Source organism: Aedes albopictus, chromosome 2 (genome assembly GCF_035046485.1).
Source record: "Aedes albopictus strain Foshan chromosome 2, AalbF5, whole genome shotgun sequence".
Taxonomy (NCBI): domain Eukaryota; kingdom Metazoa; phylum Arthropoda; class Insecta; order Diptera; family Culicidae; genus Aedes; species Aedes albopictus.
This window is the reverse complement of record NC_085137.1, coordinates 511,470,499-511,494,283: the sequence shown is the minus strand read 5'-3', so window position 1 is coordinate 511,494,283 and position 23,785 is coordinate 511,470,499. Positions and strand designations below refer to the sequence as shown.

The window sequence follows — 23,785 nt, the reverse complement described above, 5'->3', positions numbered from 1 at the left end:
TAATTGCCATAAAATCTTTGTTTATGTTGAATAATAAACAAAAAATACACAAAAATGTCAAAATTAGCCTCGCCTTAACACGGTTGCCAAGAAGTAACTCTACTAAAAATCAACATTTTCCTCGATAAAACTGTGCAACGATGATTAATTTTGCAGTTAATTGACAAAAAAGGTGATATTCTAGTAATACCAATCACAGTTTGTAATAAATTTTTCAATTTAATTAGTAAATAGTGGTGCGCAATGTTTGGAACCATTATTTGCACTGTGTTCCTAATTTTTGCGCACTTTCAGTAAATGCACGTTGAACGTGAATTCATGACTTATGAACCATTTATATATTATGTAACACCGGTACTGTTAATTTCAGGTCTGCCTCTCCACCATGTAGCAGATTTTGTATAGAAGTTAGAGAAAATTGTATGAACCGTAGCACTACGGCACTCTCCATCTGTCTACAATGAGACGTGATTTGTGAACAGTCCTTCATTTAGATTATCCGGCGGTCAATGATAGGGACAATTCAAATATGACGTTCACCATTTTTTTAGATTTTTAGAACCCCTCTTCCCCTGTGCCACCCCGTCACGCTTCATGGTATACCTAATACATGGCATATCACACTTTTTCAGACAACCCCAGCCTCTCCCCCGAAAGATGGACGTCATATTTAAATGACCCCTTATTGTTCCTATCCGTAACGGTCACTTCATTTATCAGGAAGCTTTTACCTTTAATCTTTAGCCACAGGAAACAACCCCTCATGCAGTTTTGATTGTTCACACGGTAGGTGCCTAGTACGAACCGCAGATGAAATTAAGAACTCCGGAGGCCTCCGTTCCCCCTCCCTCGTAGGACAAAGCACTTCAACAAAGATCAATCAAGGGCACACTACTGTGAGATGATTCGGTTGACCGCAAATATGTCAGGGTTGACGGGATTCTCATCACCTTCCTTCTCGTTGCTCTCATTACGAGTAGCGGCCTGGATGATGGTTGCAATTTCATGTCCATAAGTTCGAGCTGCCTTTGCTACCTCCTGATTTAGCATGCCTTTCAGCAGCTGCGTTCGCACAAATCTATTCTGGTCGTCTGGGTGGTAGCCACAAGAGCGGACCTTTTGCATTAGCCTTCCATGGAAGCTCACCACGGACTCCCCTTTTTGCTGTTGCATGCTCAGGAAAGCCTCATGCTCAGCGGAACTGTCTGTCATGGTTTTCAGGTAATTGCTTATGTCATCCACAAACTTGGCGTAACATCCAGGATCCACTAGGTTAGGCTGCAAACCAGCCGCCCGTACAACCGCCTGCATTGATTCTCCCATGGCAAGGAAGAGCAACTGTGTGCGACGGGCAGGGTCATTGGCGTTACTGAATGTTGCCGCAATTTCGAATGTCTCCAGGTATCGGTGCCATGTTTCCCACATTTCTCTGGCTGGAACGTTGCTGGGAAACGGCTTGATGTGGTCCCACCGGATACTGACAGTCGGCTCATGGTTGCCAACCATGGGGCTGGTCGTGCTGGGCACGATCCAAGGACTTCCGTTGTTTCCGTCGGGCTGTGTATGAGCAGCACGCTTTTCCATTTCACGGTGATTGTCCAGAATGGCTTGTGTCAGATCGACGAACGCTCGTTCCAGACGTCCAATTCGTCCGGGAACGTCAACATCCACGGCGTTGTTTACTGTGTGTGCCGGAGTATCAAAACTTTCTCCAGATTCCTCCTCATTTGCGTCGTCTTCCACAGTCTCAAACGCGCACGCTTCGGGAGTCTCTCCCCCGATCCTGAGTTGGTCCTCTGTAGTATCGTTTGGAGCACGAACATACCGACCCTCAGCCATTGTTTGATTTTTTTTTTCAAACTGCAACAAAAAATATTGAAACGAGGAAGGGGATATTATAACCCTTCCAAACGAGCAAAGTTCATGCACCTATTCTAATTTGCGGCGATAGTAGATCCCATTTAAGATGTAATGAGTGGTCAACATATCAGGTGTATATAAATTAAATGAGTCGTGTCTTACAGAAAAATGTGTATATCCATAACCTAAGACTGCGTCTGTATAGGCATACGAAACGATGTAATCAGACAAATTATCCCACTCGCATGACATCGCATGAAATTTAGGTAAGACAAAGCACCAGTGACACTGTGACATTTGCCAGTCTACACCAGAGAACCTACAGGAAACACACAGTTGCACTGATTACCCGAACGATCCCGAAATCGCGCTCAACTAACACCAGGGACACCGTGACATTCGCCAGGCTACGCCAGAGAACATTCAGGAAACATACAGTTTTTTTTTTTTTTTTATTCTTAATCACTTAACCTAATTTACAGCTCTATTGTCCACTAGGGCACTACGTGAGCGATTTCAATGGATTACCCGCTTTGGCGGAAATTGCAACAGATGGCGCTAGTGAGCAGAAGTTTTTCGCATTTTAAATGTATGAAGAAATTAATAAAAAATCATTTTTTGACTAATTGAACTTTTTTTTGAAAAAAATATTTGGTACAGGTTGTAGATAATAATAATAGCTATCTGCGTTACCAAATATTTTTTGCCCAAAGTTCAAAATATTTGAAATATTTGAAAAAATGTTAAAATCTCCATACATTTCTTCGACCGAAAACTTCTGCCTCGATATGGTGCTCTTCGTTTGCTTATACATGGGCATGATCTCGGGCATGATGACTTTTCGCGACTACGAAGGTAAAAGAGATTCCAACTCTTTGTCGCTCTAATGAAAAACCTCGTAAGGAACTGTCAGAATGTGCGTGAAAAAAAAAGCCAAAAAAATTTCCCTCCCGTTTTTTCTCACGTAAACCTTCACGCACATTCGACAACTTCGTAGTCGCGAATATACATGGATTCTTACCCATCTGTCAATGAAAAAAAAAAAAAAACTCGAAGACGAACCGGAATGGCAGCAGAAGAGTGAAAATTTGAAACAAAAGTAAAAATTTATCCTACAAACAATATTACAGGTAGATTTTACGTGAGAAAAGTGAAACGATGCTTCCGGAACACTATGTCTTCACCGGGCAACAAAATCTTCGTCGTCCGCGGAGAAAATTCCCGGGGGAAAACATTTCATGTTTCTCCTGTCGAGGGCAATGCATCGTGGTTTTTGCTGGAGCTAAATCTCAGGTTTGTACCTACATTATTGACTTTATAGGCCTAATTATTTTGTATTTGAAGAACGAAAAAGACGGTCTACTAAAGAGCTTTCTCCGTTTTGCAGGAGGAGCTGATTTTCATGTTGGAGCGCATTGTTCTGGTGACGGTGGTCACTCATGCAGGGTTGGTTGGTACGCGCACCTTTACGCTGATTGCAGAAAGAGGTTAGATCAAACATCAGCGCCTCCTGAAATTAAGAACGGAAGTCTGAAACCACAACCTAGTGTTATTGAATGTTCAAAGCCGCCTCATTTGTCGCATCGATATGCAGAGATTCACCTGGAGAAGCTCTTCTTAAACAAGACATCGTCCAGTGGAAAAGGGACGACCAAATGCAGCAACCGGCATATCTTTCCGAAACTGAACTTCAAACTAAATAAGATCTGCCACCACATATATTCCTCCGTAAGTTACGTAGGAATCCGTTTTACTCAAACTGGAAGAAGTGATTTCAGGCGTCGAGCAGCGTTTGGCTGCATATTACCTTGCTTCTGGAAACTATTCCGCTTCCTGATTTCTGTCTGTAACTCTCTAGTAAAGTAATGCAACGAACCCATTTGAACTACAGTTTTTACAGCCGGTCCGTGAATGCGCTCCTCTGGGTCGATCGAAAGAAATGGCGTTCAGTTCAAGAAAGGTGATAAGTAACTTAACTTAACTGTTAATATTTATTAGTGTCAATAGGATTGTAGTGGATGAAGGCATAGGTTCAGAGCAGTGGAACAGCAGCAACAAGGTAGGAATATGATAAGGAAGTGGATTCCATTTTTTTGAATCCTTTTCCTCCTGACTTTCAGAGATTCCTTCTAGGATCCTTCAATATTTCTTTCTGGAGTTCCTTCAGGAATTCCTTCATGAGTTTCTTTAGCGATTCATCCAGAAGTTGCTTCAGGGATTCCTTCAGGAGTTTCTTTATGGAATCTCACAGGTTTTTTTTTCAGGGATTTCTTCAGCCCAAATTTGACAAATTTCACCACATGTTCTAGAGTTCTTCCAGAATTGCTTTAGGATTTCTTTCGGAGATTCATCCAGTTTATTTTCGGTTGATTTTTCGATTCATGCAGGAGTTTCTCCAGGGATTCTCTCAGGAGTTCCTTCAAGGAATCCTGGATTTCCTTCATAGATTACTTTTGGAGCTTCTTCACGAGTTTCTTAATTGTTTCTTTGGGAATTTCTTTGGGAGATCATGCCTTAAGGATCCCTTAAAGATTCATCCAGGAGTTCCCTAATGGATTACCTCAGGGGTTTCTTCAGAAAATGTTACCGGAGTTCCTTCAATAGTCCCTTCAGGGGCTCCTTTAGGTTCCTTCGTAGATCCTGCAGAAGGAACTCCTAAGGGAATTCCTGAAGGATCCCCTTCAGAGTTTCTTGCAGAAACTTCTTCAGTGTTTCCTCACGAGTTCCTCCAGGGATTCCCCCAGGTTTTCCTTCAGGGATTCCTCAGGATTTCCTTCAGGAGATGTCCCGGAGGATCGCCTCCTAGAGGATTTTTTCAGAAGTATCTTCGTGTATTCTTTCAGGTGTTCTTTCAGGGATTCGTTCAGGAGCTTCTTCAAAGAACCCTACCGGAGTTCCCTCGTGGATTCCTTCAAGGTTCTTCCAGAAGTTCCTCTTCAAGAGTTGCGTCAGGGATTATTTCAGATTTTTTTCAAAATTTTTTTGAGGGATACCTTCGGAAGTTTCTTTTGTGATTTCTTCAGGAATTATTTAGAAGTCCTGCAGAAACTCTTTCAAGAGTTCTGTCAGGGATTCTTCCTGGAGTTCAGTCAGGGACTCATTTAGGAATAGCGTTTTTTTAGGATTCCTTCACTGCCGGTGGAAGCATAATTGTCACAGGGGCCGTACACAAATTACGTCACGCTTTTAGGGGGGAGGGGGGGGGTGGTTTTCGCAGAGCGTGACAACCCTTACAAAATATATTGAGGTCCCATACGAAAAGTGTGACATAGGGGGGAGGAGGGTTTGAAAAAGGTCGATTTTTGCGTGACATAATTTGTGTATCACACATGTGCATTTTTGGCAATATTGAGTTTTTGCAGCCCATGACCATGTATCATGGTGTACTATCATATAGGGAAATAAAAATAGAAAATTGTTGAAAAAATGCAACGCCGATTCGTCACATTCTGAAAAGTGGACGCATAAACGTCACACTTCATTGGAAATCCTATTAAATTTTAAAATAGCTCTAAAACAAAAATTGGTGCTCAAATTCAAAATTGGTTGATGTTAGAACACGATTCGGCATGTATGCTTCATAGTTGATACAATTTACTTTTTCGAACTTTGGACGAACTTTTCTCGATTGTCTGTTTTGGCACATGTGACATTTATGCGTCCACCGAATCAGAAGTTCCTACAACAACTTCTTCAAACGCTTCTCTCTCTTTCTCTTCTTAACAACGTAACGTCCTAACTGGGACAAAGCCTGCATCTCAGCTGTGGATCTAGGAACATTTCCACAGTTATTAACTGAGAGTTTCCTCTGCAAATGGCCATTTTGCTATTGTATATCGTGTGACAGGCACAAAGCTTCTTTGTGCCCAAACAAGTCAAGGACTTCTACTTCTCCATTTTGAAAAGTTCCTAGACGACTGGAAATCGAACTCGTCACCGTCAGCATGATCATGCTATTCTTTCAGGAGTGCCTTGAAGGGATCCACCAGATGTTCCTTAAGTGATTTCTTTAGGAGTTCCCTTCAAGGATTTCTTCAGAGATTTCCTCAGGGGTTCCTTCAGCAATTTCTTCAGAAATTTCAAGAGTTTTTCAGGGATTTTTCCTGGAGTTCCTTTGGAGATTCCTTCAGGAGTTCTTTAAGGGATTCATTCAGAAATTCAACCACGAGTTTCTTCAGGGATTCTTTCATTCAGAAATTCATACAGAATTTCTTTGTAGAGTTTCTTCAGAGATTCTAAGAGTTATGTTAGTGACTTTTTCAAAGATTACTCCTGAAATTCATTCAAGAGTTCTTCCAGGAATTCCTTCAGATTTTTCAAGGCATTCTTCCAGGAGTAGTTTCGATGATACCCTCTCCTGAAGCTTCCTAAGAAATCCTCCAAGAGTTCCTTCAGGGTTTTTTTTTCGGGGTTTCTTCAGGGATTCTTTGAGTTATTCATTCATGAGTTCCTTCGGGAGTTTGTTCAGGGGTTCCAGAAGTTTTTAAAGGATTCGTTCAGGAGTTTCTTCATGGGCTCCTCCAGAAATTCTTTTAAACTATTCTTGAGGAGTATTCGCAGGGTTCTTTCAGGGGTACTTTCGCGAATTCCTTCAGGATCCGTCCAGGAGTTCCTTCAATTAGGAATTCCTTCAGATATTTCCTTAGTTCCTTCAGGAATTCCTCAAGGAATTCCTCATCAGGTGTTCATTCAAGGATTCCTTCAGGAGTGTTTTTCAGGATTCTTTCACGAGTTTCTCAAGGGATTCCTTCATGAATTTCTTCTATGATACCTTCAGAAGCTCCTAACGGCATTCTTTTAGGAGTTTCTTCAAGAATTCCTTCAGTAATTCTGGGATACTTGGCTAGATGTCTGTGTTGGAAAGTAGGGAATACGCTTGGGAATACGCTCCCGCTTTAACCCTTTCCTTCGCTACGACTATTTCTATGCCAAAAAAGGGTTTCCGAAAAAAAAATGCTTGAACAAAAATTATTGCAAAGAAAAAAAAAACAATGATTTATTTTTGTTGTTAATCAATATGTTTTTGATTGTTTATTAGTTCCACTATTGAAACAAGTAGCACAGACAAACAGACGTTACATCTCGAACATTATTCGATTGAAATCATAGTGACGGAAACATATTCGCCCAATGCTAAAAGGACTGTGTTTGGCCAACCATGAAGTACATAGGTGGCGATAATGGGCAAACGTCAAACTCGAACAGAAACGATGCGAGCGCCACGGGTGGTCAGTTGGCAAATTATCAACTTTTCAAATAGATCGTTAAATCGATGTACGATGGGAATTGTCAGAGTGTTACGTCTGTTTGTCTGTGCAAGTAGTTAGTAGTTGGGTATATCTTATGAGGTTACAGTCATATGAAAAAAAAATATTTCATCATGTTCATCTAATTCCCGAGTTCGCCAAAAAACGATGTTGCTCTAGAAAAACCATGGAAAGAGGGTTAACATGGTTAACATTCATTCTTTTTCTTCAATTTCTTGCAGTTTCTTCCGACATTCATGATTATGTTCAAGATTTATCGTTCCGGTTACCAAACCACCTACATGTCGAACTCACAAGCGAACACCATCACAGACCTCTCCAGCCTGGTCACCGTCCGCATTAGATAAGTTGGAAAGGTTTTCTTTTTTACATTAATAATTTATATATGCATAAAAGTAATAAAACGTATCTTATGGGGGTGGGGGGAGTTCTGCTGGACTTAAAAAATATCCGAAAATCTGGGAGTGAGTTCTCTATAGTTTATAAACATTATAGCCATTTCTACTTTGGGAATAGTTCATAGGTGATTCGTGCATTTAATTTTATTTGTGTGAAAGAAACGAGATAACTTACTACATATCTATTTTTGAAATCATGCACTTTGTCATAAGGCTTTGAAATAGGTAATAATAATTATTGATCTTGGTCATCAAGTTCATCATGTCCTGTTGCTTTGTGATGCATTACTAATCAATTGTTCAAATAATATTCTTTGAAAGGGTTTATAAGTGATTCATACATTAAATTTTGATGAGAAATAATCAATCCTGGTTCACTAAGTCTTCTTAAGTTACGAGGTGACGTATTACTTTTCTATTTGTTTGAATCACATGCTTTATAGTAAAACTTTAAAATAGTGTATAAGTATTTTCTTCGTTCAAGCTGAAATGACCAAACCTGGTTCACCAAGTCCTCCTATAGAGCATAGTGACGCATTGCTTAACTATCATTTGAATCACATTTTCATAATTAAACTTTGAAATAGTTCATAGTTGATTCTTACACTGATTAAGAAATGTTCATACCTGGTTCACTAAGTCTTCATACGTTGCGAGGTGACGCATTACTCAACTATCATTTGAATCACATTTTCATAATTAAACTTTGAAATAGTTTATAAGTGATTCTTACACTGAATAAGAAATGTTCATACCTGGTTCACTAAGTCTTCATACGTTGCGAGGTGACGCATTACGCAACTATCATTTGAATCACATTTTCATAATTAAACTTTGAAATAGTTTATAAGTGATTCTTACACTTATTAAGAAATGTTCATACCTGGTTCACTAAGTCTTCATACGTTGCGAGGTGACGCATTACTCAACTATCATTTGAATCACATTTTCATAATTAAACTTTGAAATAGTTTATAAGTGATTCTTACACTTATTAAGAAATGTTCATACCTGGTTCACTAAGTCTTCATACGTTGCGAGGTGCCGCATTACTCAAGTATCATTTGAATCACATTTTCATAAATAAATTTTGAAATAGTTTATAAGTGATTCTCACACTGATTAAGAAATGTTCATACCTGGTTCACTAAGTCTTCATACGTTGCGAGGTGTTGCATTACTCAACTATCATTTGAATCACATTTTCATAATTAAACTTTGAAATAGTTTATAAGTGATTCTTACACTTATTAAGAAATGTTCATACCTGGTTCACTAAGTCTTCATACGTTGCGAGGTGACGCATTACTCAACTATCATTTGAATCACATTTTCATAATTAAACTTTGAAAAGTTTATAAGTGATTCTTACACTTATTAAGAAATGTTCATACCTGGTTCACTAAGTCTTCATACGTTGCGAGGTGACGCATTACTCAACTATCATTTGAATCACATTTTCATAATTAAACTTTGAAATAGTTTATAAGTGATTCTTACACTGATTAAGAAATGTTCATACCTGGTTCACTAAGTCTTCATACGTTGCGAGGTGACGCATTACTCAACTATCATTTGAATCACATTTTCATAAATAAACTTTGAAATAGTTTATAAGTGATTCTTACACTGATTAAGAAATGTTCATACCTGGTTCACTAAGTCTTCATACGTTGCGAGGTGACGCATTACTCAACTATCATTTGAATCACATTTTCATAATTAAACTTTGAAATAGTTTATAAGTGATTCTTACACTGATTAAGAAATGTTCATACCTGATTCACTAAGTCTTCATACGTTGCGAGGTGACGCATTACTCAACTATCATTTGAATCACATTTTCATAATTAAACTTTGAAATAGTTTATAAGTGATTCTTACACTGATTAAGAAATGTTCATACCTGATTCACTAAGTCTTCATACGTTGCGAGGTGACGCATAATTTAACTATCATTTTAATTACATTTGTATAACAAAACTTTGAAATAGTTCATAGGTGATTCTTACACTGAATGAAAAATGTTCATACCTGGTTCACTAAGTCTTCATACGTTGCGAGGTGACGCATTACTCAACTATCATTTGAATCAAATTTTCATAATTAAACTTTGAAATAGTTTATAAGTTATTCTTACACTTATTAAGAAATGTTCATACCTGGTTCACTTAGTCTTCATACGTTGCGAGGTGACGCATTACTCAACTATCATTTGAATCACATTTTCATAAATAAACTTTGAAATAGTTTATAAGTGATTCTTACACTGATTAAGAAATGTTCATACCTGGTTCACTAAGTCTTCATACGTTGCGAGGTGACGCATTACTCAACTATCATTTGAATCACATTTTCATAATTAAACTTTGAAATAGTTTATAAGTGATTCTTACACTGATTAAGAAATGTTCATACCTGGTTCACTAAGTCTTCATACGTTGCGAGGTGACGCATTACTCAACTATCATTTGAATCACATTTTCATAAATAAACTTTGAAATAGTTTATAAGTGATTCTCACACTGATTAAGAAATGTTCATACCTGGTTCACTAAGTCTTCATACGTTGCGAGGTGACGCATTACTCAACTATCATTTGAATCACATTTTCATAATTAAACTTTGAAATAGTTTATAAGTGATTCTTACACTTATTAAGAAATGTTCATACCTGGTTCACTAAGTCTTCATACGTTGCGAGGTGACGCATTACTCAACGATCATTTGAATCACATTTTCATAATTAAACTTTGAAATAGTTCATAGTTGATTCTAACACTTATTAAGAAATGTTCATACCTGGTTCACTAAGTCTTCATACGTTGCGAGGTGACGCATTACTCAACTATCATTTGAATCACATTTTCATAATTAAACTTTGAAATAGTTTATAAGTGATTCTTACACTGATTAAGAAATGTTCATACCTGGTTCACTAAGTCTTCATACGTTGCGAGGTGACGCATTACTCAACTATCATTTGAATCACATTTTCATAAATAAACTTTGAAATAGTTTATAAGTGATTCTCACACTGATTAAGAAATGTTCATACCTGGTTCACTAAGTCTTCATACGTTGCGAGGTGACGCATTACTCAAGTATCATTTGAATCACATTTTCATAATTAAACTTTGAAATAGTTTATAAGTGATTCTTACACTGATTAAGAAATGTTCATACCTGATTCACTAAGTCTTCATACGTTGCGAGGTGACGCATAATTTAACTATCATTTGAATTACATTTGTATAACAAAACTTTGAAATAGTTCATAGGTGATTCTTACACTGAATGAAAAATGTTCATACCTGGTTCACTAAGTCTTCATACGTTGCGAGGTGACGCATTACTCAACTATCATTTGAATCACATTTTCATAATTAAACTTTGAAATAGTTTATAAGTGATTCTTACACTTATTAAGAAATGTTCATACCTGGTTCACTAAGTCTTCATACGTTGCGAGGTGACGCATTACTCAACGATCATTTGAATCACATTTTCATAATTAAACTTTGAAATAGTTCATAGTTGATTCTAACACTTATTAAGAAATGTTCATACCTGGTTCACTAAGTCTTCATACGTTGCGAGGTGACGCATTACTCAACTATCATTTGAATCACATTTTCATAATTAAACTTTGAAATAGTTTATAAGTGATTCTTACACTGAATAAGAAATGTTCATACCTGGTTCACTAAGTCTTCATACGTTGCGAGGTGACGCATTACTCAACTATCATTTGAATCACATTTTCATAATTAAACTTTGAAATAGTTTATAAGTGATTCTTACACTGATTAAGAAATGTTCATACCTGGTTCACTAAGTCTTCATACGTTGCGAGGTGACGCATTACTCAACTATCATTTGAATCACATTTTCATAAATAAACTTTGAAATAGTTTATAAGTGATTCTAACACTGATTAAGAAATGTTCAAACCTGGTTCACTAAGTCTTCATACGTTGCGAGGTGACGCATTACTCAACTATCATTTGAATCACATTTTCATAATTAAACTTTGAAATAGTTTATAAGTGATTCTTACACTGATTAAGAAATGTTCATACCTGATTCACTAAGTCTTCATACGTTGCGAGGTGACGCATAATTTAACTATCATTTGAATTACATTTGTATAACAAAACTTTGAAATAGTTCATAGGTGATTCTTACACTGAATAAGAAATGTTCATACCTGGTTCACTAAGTCTTCATACGTTGCGAGGTGACGCATTACTCAACTATCATTTGAATCACATTTTCATAATTAAACTTTGAAATAGTTTATAAGTGATTCTTACACTTATTAAGAAATGTTCATACCTGGTTCACTAAGTCTTCATACGTTGCGAGGTGACGCATTACTCAACTATCATTTGAATCACATTTTCATAATAAAAGTTTGAAAAAGCTGATTAAGAAATGATCAAACCTGGTTCACCAAGTCCTCTTATTGTGCATAGAAACGCAATACTTAAACGTATGTGGTTCGTTCGGATGCGCAGTCCGTTTATTTTTGCTGGCATCGAATATGCTAAAGATTCACGTTCAATCGTAACAAAAATGAGGATGTGTTCCTTATATGATCGTCACCTGCAAAGTGGATCCCCGAATCGAAGGCCTTCGACATAATGCGAAAATGTTTCAACGATAGGGGAATGTAAAAAATGATTCAGAGTATTCATGGGTTGAATTGTACCATTTCTGTTATACTAGCTGTCCCGGCAAACGTCATACAGCTCCCTAAAAAATGTCCCCCGCAACTTCACCTGTGTGGGAGACCCCCTTTCCAGAGGGTAGAATCTAATATAATTTTATATATTATAATAAAGGGTGCTCATCTTGGAAAAACGTCAAATATATTAGGGCAAATTTTTTGAGCATTTTTCCTAGCGTGTAATGTAAAAATTTGTATAAGCTGTTAGGATAACTGGCACATAAAGAAATTAGGAAAAAATGTTTGTGTCATAACAATCTTCTTTTACATATATTAAAAACTCAAAATTTATACACTTTACATTAATTTGCCAATAATGTTTATTTCTGTTGATTTAAAACACATTTTATCTAGGAAAATAATCGAATGCACTTCATTTCAACGAATTGTGATGTTACTTAGACGAAACGTTATAAAACTGAAGGGTGCTCATCTTGCCCAGAAGCAGCCCAATCATTGGGCCTGATTACGAGTGTCACTTCACGGTGAAAACCAAAAAGTGACACCGGTAATAAGGACGGTGAAAGTGATTCCCCTTTGATTAACCCACAACTTTTTCACCGTGGATTCGCAATGTGTCACCGTGATCGATTTTCACCGTGAAGTGACACTCATAATAAGGGCCATTTGCTTCCGCTTGCGGTCGGACTACCAGCATTCGTCCGGAATGAGTTGTCGAACTTCTTAGTGGAAATTGATCGAGCGCAGTACGTCCGGATCGAAAGGCAGATGGGCCAGGACGTGTGCCAGGCGTTTCACATGACGTTAGAAGCCCCGGTTGATTAGCTAGGTCCCCCGTAGCCAAATTTGTGAAACAAGATGTTATCCGTATAGATGAGCTGGAAACGTGCAGATCACAGCTCCAATGAGTTGCCTCCGGCGACGGTGCTCTTGCTCACAACGCCGATCATTCTTCCGAAAGTACCCGCCACAATTTCGTGCCGCTCGGTCAACTTAAACAAAGTCTTCGGAATCGGAAAGTACCGTCTCGTTGCTTCCTTGGCACACAATCAGCTTCCTTTTCTTTCGCCATGGCATCTGTTCGCCCAGTTCGTAGTTCAGGATACACTATCTAAATAGTAATTTTGTTAGGAGAGTTTTTGTTTGGTCGATAACACTAGACTTACCTACATTTTTAACTACAGACTGCTGGCTTTCTTCAAGACAACATTGCCAAGCACCTTGAACACTCCGTGCGCGTTTACATCCCCAGCGGTAAAAACATTCTTTTTCACATCCACCGGAAGGCACCGCACCACTTTTCTCCGGTCTTTACACAACAAACATCTGAAATCATTATAATTTATTAGTATAATCACCTGCGAACTCAAACATAATTAAGTATGCTACAATTTTACTATTTACCTATATTATTTATACGATTTTTTTTTATTTATACGATTTATACGTTGTTTTGCTACTGCTGTTGTTGACGCCGGCGATGGTGCTGGTGTTGATCTGCCAGCGCAAACGACCTGTCAAAAATTTCCTAACAACAGCTGTACCGTACTGCTACACTTTCGGCACAGAATCGAATATTAAGTTATTTCAGAGTTAGTTCAATCAACATATTTCAGGCCAAACATGTCTAAAGGTCCTATCTGCAGAAGAGAGGCTCTCTTTGGTTACCCTCTCTTTCGTTAATATCTCAGCTGTTTATTTGTATTTTGATTGTCTCCTTGCATTGAACGATGGTCAAAACAATCGTCTTTTGATTTGCACTGCAAAAATAGTTGAAAAGTGAACCATTACATTGCAATAATTGAAAGAGAAAGTAAACAAAGAGAGCCTCTCAAATGCAGATAGGACCTATTGAAATGTTTGGCCTGATTTTATGCTCTTTATTTAAAAAAAAAATAAATATAAAATAAAATTGTAAAACAGTGTGTCTAAAGCTGTCTAAAGGTGTTTTAAATTTATTATTTTAAGTTCAATCAGAAGCAAACATTAATTTAATGCTATCTTCCTAATTTGGTACACTCACTGTAAACTTGTGTACGTTATGGAGTCGCCATCTGTTGGAGTTTGATGGAACATTGGATAGTTTCCATTTGTTTCCGATAGGGTTGAAACAATGCTTGAAGCGCCTCTCACGGTGAAATGTGTCGGAAGCCGATGCAGGTAGTTCATTGACAGCTGTACCTACAGTATTGTACAGTCTAGATTATACTTTATCGAACTGCCTTTCTGCTGCTTTCACTTTTCTACTCTACATGGTAGAATGATGAGCACAAGGATGATAGGTGGCCGTTGTTCCTTTCAAGTCCGATTGGGGGTCCATTATGAGTAGCAATTCGCCGATGTTCAGGTATCCGGGTCCGTTTGAGCCATGGGGCTCAGAAGAGGGTCAGTGTCAGCCGCTCTCGGTGAAGAGCAACTGACGAAAAATTGCAAGTGCCGGGGCTGGGAATCAAACCCATGACCATCCGCATATGAAGCGAACGTGTGACCAACTACGCCACGGGCCCCGAAACATACACAGTTGCACTGGATTTGGAAGCTTTCACATTGTGAAATTTCCTTTCCTGGTGCCCCGTGGCATTCCAGAATGCTTCCGGAAGATGACCCGTACGAAACACACACAGTTGCCCTGATTACCCGAACGATACCGAAATCGTGCTCAACTAACACCAGTGACACCGTGACATTCGCCAGGCTACGCCAGAGAACATTCAGGAAACATACACAGTTGCACTGGATTTGGAAGCTTTCACATTGTGAAATTTCCTTTCCTGGTGCCCCGTGGCATTCCAGAATGCTTCCGGAAGATGACCCGTACGAAACACACACAGTTGCCCTGATTACCCGAACGATACCGAAATCGTGCTCAACTAACACCAGTGACACCGTGACATTCGCCAGGCTACGCCAGAGAACATTCAGGAAACATACACAGTTGCACTGGATTTGGAAGCTTTCACATTGTGAAATTTCCTTTCCTGGTGCCCCGTGGCATTCCAGAATGCTTCCGAAAGATGACCCGTACGAAACACACACAGTTGCCCTGATTACCCGAACGATCCCGAAATCGCGCTCAACTAACACCAGTGACACCGTGACATTCGCCAGGCTACGCCAGAGAACATTCAGGAAACATACACAGTTGCACTGGATTTGGAAGCTTTCACATTGTGAAATTTCCTTTCCTGGTGCCCCGTGGCATTCCAGAATGCTTCCGAAAGATGACCCGTACGAAACACACACAGTTGCCCTGATTACCCGAACGATCCCGAAATTACGCTCAACTAACACCACACTCAAAAAAATCCGCACATATTTATTGGCAAAAATCCATCTCACTCCATTATTACAATCTATATGCGCGCACATAAACGTTCTCCATGCAAGGTTGCACATAAAATCTAATAGTCGGATGGAATATATGTGCAGCGGCATTTATATTCTAAATGCGTAATTTGAATTTATGTGCGATGCATTTATTTTTCGAGTGCTAAGCTTGATAGTAAAATTCTATGTGTGGGCACATGGAAACTAGATGCGGATTTTTCTTAGTGCAGTGACACCGTGACATTCGCCAGGCTACGCCAGAGAACATTCAGGAAACATACACAGTTGCACTGGATTTGGAAGCTTTCACATTGTGAAATTTCCTTTCCTGGTGCCCCGTGGCATTCCAGAATGCTTCCGGAAGATGACCCGTACGAAACACACACAGTTATCCTGATTATCCCTCAATTACACACAGCATGAGTAAATAAACGGCAAAATTTGCAAGTCCGGCTCCTAAAAACAATTATCAGATCAGGCAGCATCACTAACCTTGATTGTCCGGTTCCTATGTACGGCTTCCGCACCGCGACGCGTTGATGCCGATGGGGAAAAGCTCGCACTACACTTTTTTCGCCGGTTTTGTTCTTCCGCTCAATCACTTTACTTTTTTCTTTGAAATTTCACTTCCACTTTCTTTTGATTTAATTTAATTTAATTACAACGTTGTATGTGATGGGCGACAGTTTCGGTACCAGGGATTAATTAAGTAGATAATTTAGATTAGAGAGAACAGAAAATGCCGCATCTCGAAACAACTGAAATGCGGTTCCCGGCAAGATTCGCCATTTGTAAAATCGATTCCTGTCTCCAAACTATCGCCCAGCACACACAACTTACCTGATCGACGGTCGAAATACGAAAGAGGATGATTGCCTGCTTGCACCGGATCAAGTGCCCTTCGGTGCAGCGTTGCCAACCTTCCAGATTTATCTGGATTTATCCAGATTTTTGAGGTCTCATTTTGCAAAAATCTGGAAGATCCAGACATTTGTTTTCGGGATTTGTAAGGTTTTTCTCGGAATTTGTAAGGTTTTGCCCGGAATTTGTAGGGTTTTTCCCACAATCCAGACTTTTCCAGACAAAACTTCCTAAATCATCCAGATATTTCAAAAAACGACCTGGCGACCCTGCTTCGGTGTGTGTGTTGGCACCACTGTGCATGGCGGTTGTCACGCATGTTGACAAGCAACCAAATCGTAACGTGCCGAGGGGTTGATGAGCGTAACGTTCTGCGATTGTATTAGGGTGGCCAATCGCCATCTCACAACTACCTGATCTGAATAACTTTAGTTTAATGGGCAAACATTAAATAATAGCATTTTTGATTACTTTTTTGAGCAATTCATAGCATGCGCAAAGTTAGGAACAATCGAAGATTTTGTGCGCAAAGTTAGGAACAAGGCAATGAAATAATTTTTCTATTTTAAGTATTTTTTGGTGAATATTATGATTTTTTTTATATTGCAGACTCAAAGAAGGATCATTAGTCTATCGTATGAGCAAGTTGTTCATGATATATTTTGTTTGTTTGTATTTTTATAACGACTAGAAATTTGATTTTTCTTAACTACGCAAAGTTTGGTGCATACACGGTAAATGAAAGTATCATCAATTCCTTTAAGGGCCGATTTCTTCACCTCGGCTTAACCGGTAAGCCAGGCTTACCCATATAGTTAAACCTGGTTTAACGCTTAAGCCAGGGTGAAGAAATCGACCCTAACAGCAGTTGTCCCACCATACAATCGTCTTCTACTAGAGACGTGCCATGGTGGAACTTTAAACTGGATCGCCTTAGAAAATTTTCTCGTAAAATGTTAAATAGAGCGAAACAAACGGAAGAAAATTTTGGGTGCTGACATGCGAAAACATAAACTCCTGTAGTTGCAAGACTACAAACAAAAACGCTTGTAAAAGATCATGCAAATGAACTTTGGATTTAATTATGGAAACCCATTTTCCAGGTTCGGTTCTAAGTGTGGATTCTCTGGAAGGTGAAGGATGTCCTAGTATAAACTCTACGGAGTCAAACAGTACACACTGAAAAACAAGAGAACCCAAATTTGAGTATTTTTAAACTCACTTTTGAGTTCTTTTTTGCATCCTGTTTCATTCGCTCTCTTTATTGTTGTCAAAGAGTGAATAGCAAAACAACCCAACTTTGAGAGTTCGATGCGGGAAGCCAAAATTGAGTAAGTGGCACAGTACCGAAAGTTGAGTAATTTTAACTGACGGTTGAGTAAAAAGAACCTTGACTTTAGGTACTTTGGGCGTATACGCCTAAATGCAAACTACCTACCTAAACATCGACTCCAGCAACTCAAAATTGGCTTCCCGCACGCAACCTCGAAGTTGGGTGGAATGAACTCACTTTTGGGTACTTTCGTTTTTCCGTGCAGTAAACACCGCCTCAGATTCAGCTGATGAAATCTTCACGAAGCCCAGAGTGGAAAATGCAATTAGATCTTTTCAGACTTTTAAATCTGCAGGAGTTGATGGGATATTTCCAGCACTTATTCTAAACGGAGAAACGGTGTTGGTTCCATCACTAATTGAGATGTTCAAGGCTAGTTTGAGATTGCATTACGTTCCATCAAAATGGAGACTTGTAAAAGTTATCTTTATACCAAAAAAGGGGAAGCGAGACAAGACGCTTCTCAAAGCATACAGGCCAATTAGTCTTTCTTCAGTTTTGTTGAAGACTATGGAAAAAGTTTTGAAGGATTTTATCAATTCTTCTTACATAAAAGAGCATCCCCTATCTGACTTACAGTTTGCTTATCAATCTGGTAAGTCAACGGTTACGGTACTTCATTCGCTAGTAACAAAGGTGGAAAAAACGTTTTCAGCTAAAGAAGTAGCTCTATGCGCTTTCTTAGACATAGAAGGAGCTTTTGATAATGCCTCCAATTGGCTTCTTTAGCGGTGTTGAGATAATTCCATATTCAGAATCTGCATGCAAAACTGAGCCGAAATCCAAATTTTCATGAATTTTGGTGCCCGGGAACCTATTTAAAAATCAGTTTGAAGTTTGTATGGGAGCGATTTGTCGAATCACCCCTCGTCGCATTTTGTACTGGATGGAGCTGTCAAGCAGTTGGCCAGCTGTCAAAAGGTGATTTTGAAAAATCTCTTCGAAATCGATTTTGGGTACCAAAATGAAGTTCTAAAAATCTGAAAAAAATCATGGTGGTTCAGAAAAAGGTGCTCTTTCGTATAAAATCAAAAAATCAATACATTTTTCTTAATTTTAAAACCTTATTCATCTACGAGGGAAGTTCTTCTATAACAGTAAGTGCGACGAAGGGTTGCCCTCAAGGAGGAGTCCTCTCACCACTAATGTGGTCCTTAGTTGTAGACAATCTTCTAAGAAGCTTGAAGGAAAGAGGTTTCGAAGTTGTGGGCTTTGCAGACGATATAGTGAGAGGAAATTATGACGAAAATGTTTCGGAGAGAATGCAAAGGGCCCTAAACTATACACATTCATGGTGTATTAAGGAGGGCCTTAGCATCAACCCATCAAAAGTCGCAATTGTCCCTTTCACTAGGAGAAGGAAGATCAACCTAAGAGCTTTTCGGCTTGAAGGAAAATACAAATTCATCCTAGTGATCGAGTCAAATACCTAGGTTTGATTCTGGATGCCAAACTTAACTGGAATGCTCAAATTGAGTCCGTGATCGGTAAGGCAACAAGTGCGTTCTGGTTATGCTCCAAAACAATTGGCAGGAAGTGGGACTTCAAACCAAAAATGATAATGTGAATTTATACTGCCATGAAACGCCCAAAAGTGACGTATGCTTCGTTTATCTGGTACTAGCCAAAAACAAAAGAGGCTACCACATAATCAAAGCTTGCGAAAATTCAACGTCATGCGTCCATTGCTGTTACAGAAGCGATGCGCAGCACTCCATCAAAAGCTTTATATGCCATTCTCAATCTGCTACCTTTGCACGAAAATTCCCAAATATTGCGTGACGTACTAAATGGATGCTCCCTTGGAATGGTGTTTGATCTTACTATTTTTCTGCTCGATTACTTTCAACGCAGAAACATGCAGGATCCGGATTTAATATTTTTTTTTATTAGTCTTTTTTTTGTGTTTTATCTGCACTGCTAATAACACAGTATTTATAGGTTTTCCGTAACTTGGGTAGATCACCGTAGAATTTAATGTCCAACTAATGTTCCTTTCTCCCATCCCTCGGCTGTACAAGACTGAACGAAACTTTACACTAGACAAAGGACACATGGAGCATGCACCAGTGGATACGGAGAAGAAACTATTCTCACGAAAAGTTTCATCGCCGGGAGCGGGAACCGAACCTTCACCCTTGGTGACCTTCACAGCATGGTGCGATTAAAAGCATGGTGACCCTAACCGCATGGCTACGAGACTCCACTCCAAAATACAGTCATACCTCGATATAAAACGTAACTTTTTTATGTTTTGAACTTTTTGATATTAAAATAATAAGCATGATTTACAGAATAGCCTTTATGATATTACACCTCTCCTGGAATCAAGCCTATTGCCCAGTTTAGCGTTATACGACCACTTTAGCAGTATTGTAGAGGAATCGCAAAAGAAATTCTTAAAGACATCATTAGATGGAAAATTTTGCATTTGCCACTCCGGTATGAATGATGTACACCCCAGCGCCACCTGCTGGGGTGATTTCTTACTTAAAATCACATCAACAAAAAACGTTTGACGGTTGATAAGATAAAATAAAGAAGAAGAATCTTGTTCAATACGATATTGGTGTAAATAGTTAGATGTGATGAATTATGACTTATGTATGTATTTACATATTTTTATAAATATATAGAATACTATGATGAAAACAAAAATATGTAAGAAAGGCTGAAACCTACGTTTGGTTGAATAACATAATTTTTAGGGTAATTTTATTTTCAAAATTCACATTCAAAACAAAATTCTAGAAAAAAAAAGTTTTGCATCGATATAACGTAACGAAAATAAAAATACAGTTACGTAATATCGAGGTATGACTGTAATAGAATATGGCATCTGCAGCGGTGAGAATCACAAGTAAAATCAAGTATATGAAGAGATGGACATTGTAAAGTCAATGAAGCCCGATAGACTGCGTTGAACTGGTTACGTCGAACGGATGCCGGAGCTGAACATATATCTAATTCGGTAGAGAACCACGGCAAGCCGCGCACACGATGGCTGTTTGTGACCTTAGAGCACCTAACATCCAGAGTAATTGGAAGCGATTGGCCCAGGATTGGGTCCAGTGGAGAAGCAGCATTCGTCATTCGGTACAGATTCAACGGAGCGAAATGTGGCCCATCAAGTATTCAAGTAAGTATTTTTTTCACTGTCGACCGCATATTGATTATATTGACTTATACCGCATTTAGTTCACCACTGGACTGCGAACTGCGACTTCATAAGTGCGAAAACGTAAATAAAAGTGCGCGATTGCATCAAATCAGGTTGATGTCTTCGGCGCACTATTTCTTCAATCTATGGTGAACAAGTGCTCTGAAGACACCGAGTTGATTTGATGCAATCGCGCACTTTTATTAGCGTTTTCGCACTCGTGAAAACTAGTGCGATAGTCCAGTGGTAAACTAAATGCGCTATACATTATCTAAAAGCAATTGTGTTTGATCAGTTATTGCTTCCATCCGGTATCTATCGTTTTGGCATGGTTTTGTGATTTAATTTCAAGCAATCGATGAAAACAACGTTCACCACGACCCGATGGAGTATATTCTTCCATGAAGCAAATTTTATTGAGGGGAATAAACCTAAAAGTAAGTTTTAGAACGCGTGATTCAATGAATTCAATCGTGAAGGTCAATTAGCACGGAACACTACAGTTGCGGTTGAAGTTATCAACAAAATATCAGTTATTAGAAAACATGATCCACTGCATCGACAGAAATCAAAACCGTTTGCATCAATTCAATATGCTCAGGTAAAGCTTTTTAGCTGTATCGTAAAAGCTTATTGCTCTCAAAAGCTTTTCATTGGTAGCATTCGCTCAATCGTAGTTGTGTACCGCTTCAGCCATAATATACATATTGAAGAAGATTTGCGAACGCGTTCCGTAATGGTATTTTAAAATGTTCAAACTTGTTCACGCCGAAAATTGAGAAATGTAATAACAATATGCCATTGGTGACAAAAAGACATCCAACCAACTTAGCAAATGCTTCGTGTTCTTCGCTCACATAACGTGCTATCTCAAAATTCAACATCCACAGTTGCGATGATCCGATCAAATAATGCATACTAATTGGTTCTGCAATTACTGTTTGCATTTTGGGCGACATTCTGTTTGTTTATATACAGCAGATATTTATTCAAATCACACTATTGCACTTGCGCATCTTATATACATGGATTAGAAAGAAAATATACTCAACGATAGTATGCTTACCGATGTCCAATCACATCAAACATTTGTGCAGACAGTATGTATAGCAGTGAGTGCACCATGGAATACCTAGGGAACTGTTTGCCAATTTAAGTCCCCGCTTTAAGCCTGGAACACATAGCGTCCGTTCCGTCGAGGTTTGCGTTTTTTTGAGTTTTCCCATGGGAAATGTGTCAAACTACTGTCACGCACACGCAAACGTATGCATTGTGTGGGGTGTAGTGAGCACAGATTTTATGTTAAAAAGATTTATAATAACCAAATTTTAGGAACAGTTAATTCATATCAATGTTAGGAAGAAGGAATCTAAAATTTCTATTTAATTTGACTAAATTGGATTTGTGGTTGAAAAAAAATAATAATATGAAATTATCTTTCAATGATAAGTTTTGTGCGCGTTTTGTTCAGTGTACTGCTTGCGAAATAAACATCGCATAGCCTGTGGGAAAGCTTTGTGTTGTGCTTTCGAAACGAAAGCTTGTTCGAGTCTGCCTTCGGTTCGGGTGCGTTCGCTTGAGTCAGAAAGCAGAAACCGTTAATGGTATGACCAACGCATGAATGGAATGGATGCGAATGAGGGATGTGATAGAGTGAGACAGGTACATGGTGGTGCTGAACATGGGTTCGGCACTCGCGTCGGTCGAGCGGAATGGTGATTGCCATGAACAGTTGGGGAGTCAGTTTGTTAACGATTTTTGCGTCGGACGGATGTTCGTTTATATGAATCAACGGATTTTTCGGTCAGGTTACGATTGAACCGTCGGGTTTTACTGCGGATTGTGCGAATAATCACACTGTTGAAAATGCTTTGACATCCATGTGCACAACAGAACACGTGCTCGATGAACAAATTGAGATTTGAAATTATGAAAAGAAATCCACGTACTCCGGTGAGACACGAACTCACGACTCCCAATTCGCTAGACGGGCGCTTCTATTCCTTCAAGCTACGGAGTCACTCGACTATCTCCGTCGCCAGCAGGCCTAGAACTGAACTCGATTCCACAATCGCACATGGTTATCTTCTTTTCACAATCCAAACCCCCTTCGGATGGGATTAGATGAACATCTAACACATTGTCTGTTGTGCACATGTATGTCAAAGCGAGAGAGGAAGTTATTTTTAATTGTCGAGAGCTTCGGGCACTGCCTCCCAATCACTTATTGGTATGGCAATTAGTGTGCAGTCGGACTCTCGACGGGTCGGTCCTCGGCCGACCGAATACGGTAAGGGTGACCGTAGCACCTTACAAATGTCAATTTCTTGATTTTGCTTTGGCTGACCAAGCCATGTGGGAAATTACACTGTTGAAAATGCTTTGACATCCATGTGCACAACAGAACACGTGCTCGATGAACAAATTGAGATTTGAAATTATGAAAAGAAATCCACGTCTCACCGGAGTACGTGGATTTCTTTTCATAATTTCAAATCTCAATTTGTTCATCGAGCACGTGTTCTGTTGTGCACATGGATGTCAAAGCATTTTCAACAGTGTAATTTCCCACATGGCTTGGTCAGCCAAAGCAAAATCAAGAAATTGACATGTGCGAATAATGCTGCGGATACTACATGGGGCACTTTAGAGAGTACAGGCGGAAATACCAGCGTGGTGCAGGATATAGTGGCCAACCGCGCGACTAACGGAAGGTTAAGGAATATATAACACCATAAGAAAATTGATGTTTTTCGACATAACATGTAAAGTACATATTTTTGTTACGAGCATCGGATCATTTTGCTGTCTTAGACAAAGTTGTTGTGCATAGAATTTCCTACCAAACAAAAATAGAGTTAATTGTAGCGTTCCAGCGCTTACTAT

At 39.0% G+C, this 23,785-nt stretch overlaps 1 protein-coding gene and 1 long non-coding RNA gene across 2 annotated transcripts in view; one reads left to right on the top strand and one right to left on the bottom strand.

Moving 5' to 3' along the window:
* LOC134288741 (uncharacterized) overlaps positions 1–23,785 on the bottom strand; it is a 531,602-nt gene that overhangs the window by 405,818 nt on the left and 101,999 nt on the right. The window lies entirely within an intron of this gene.
* Positions 2,482–7,574, top strand: LOC109408631 (uncharacterized). Its single transcript, XR_009997359.1, has 3 exons — positions 2,482–3,153; positions 3,248–3,588; positions 7,349–7,574. It is a non-coding gene; the product is annotated as an uncharacterized LOC109408631 (long non-coding RNA).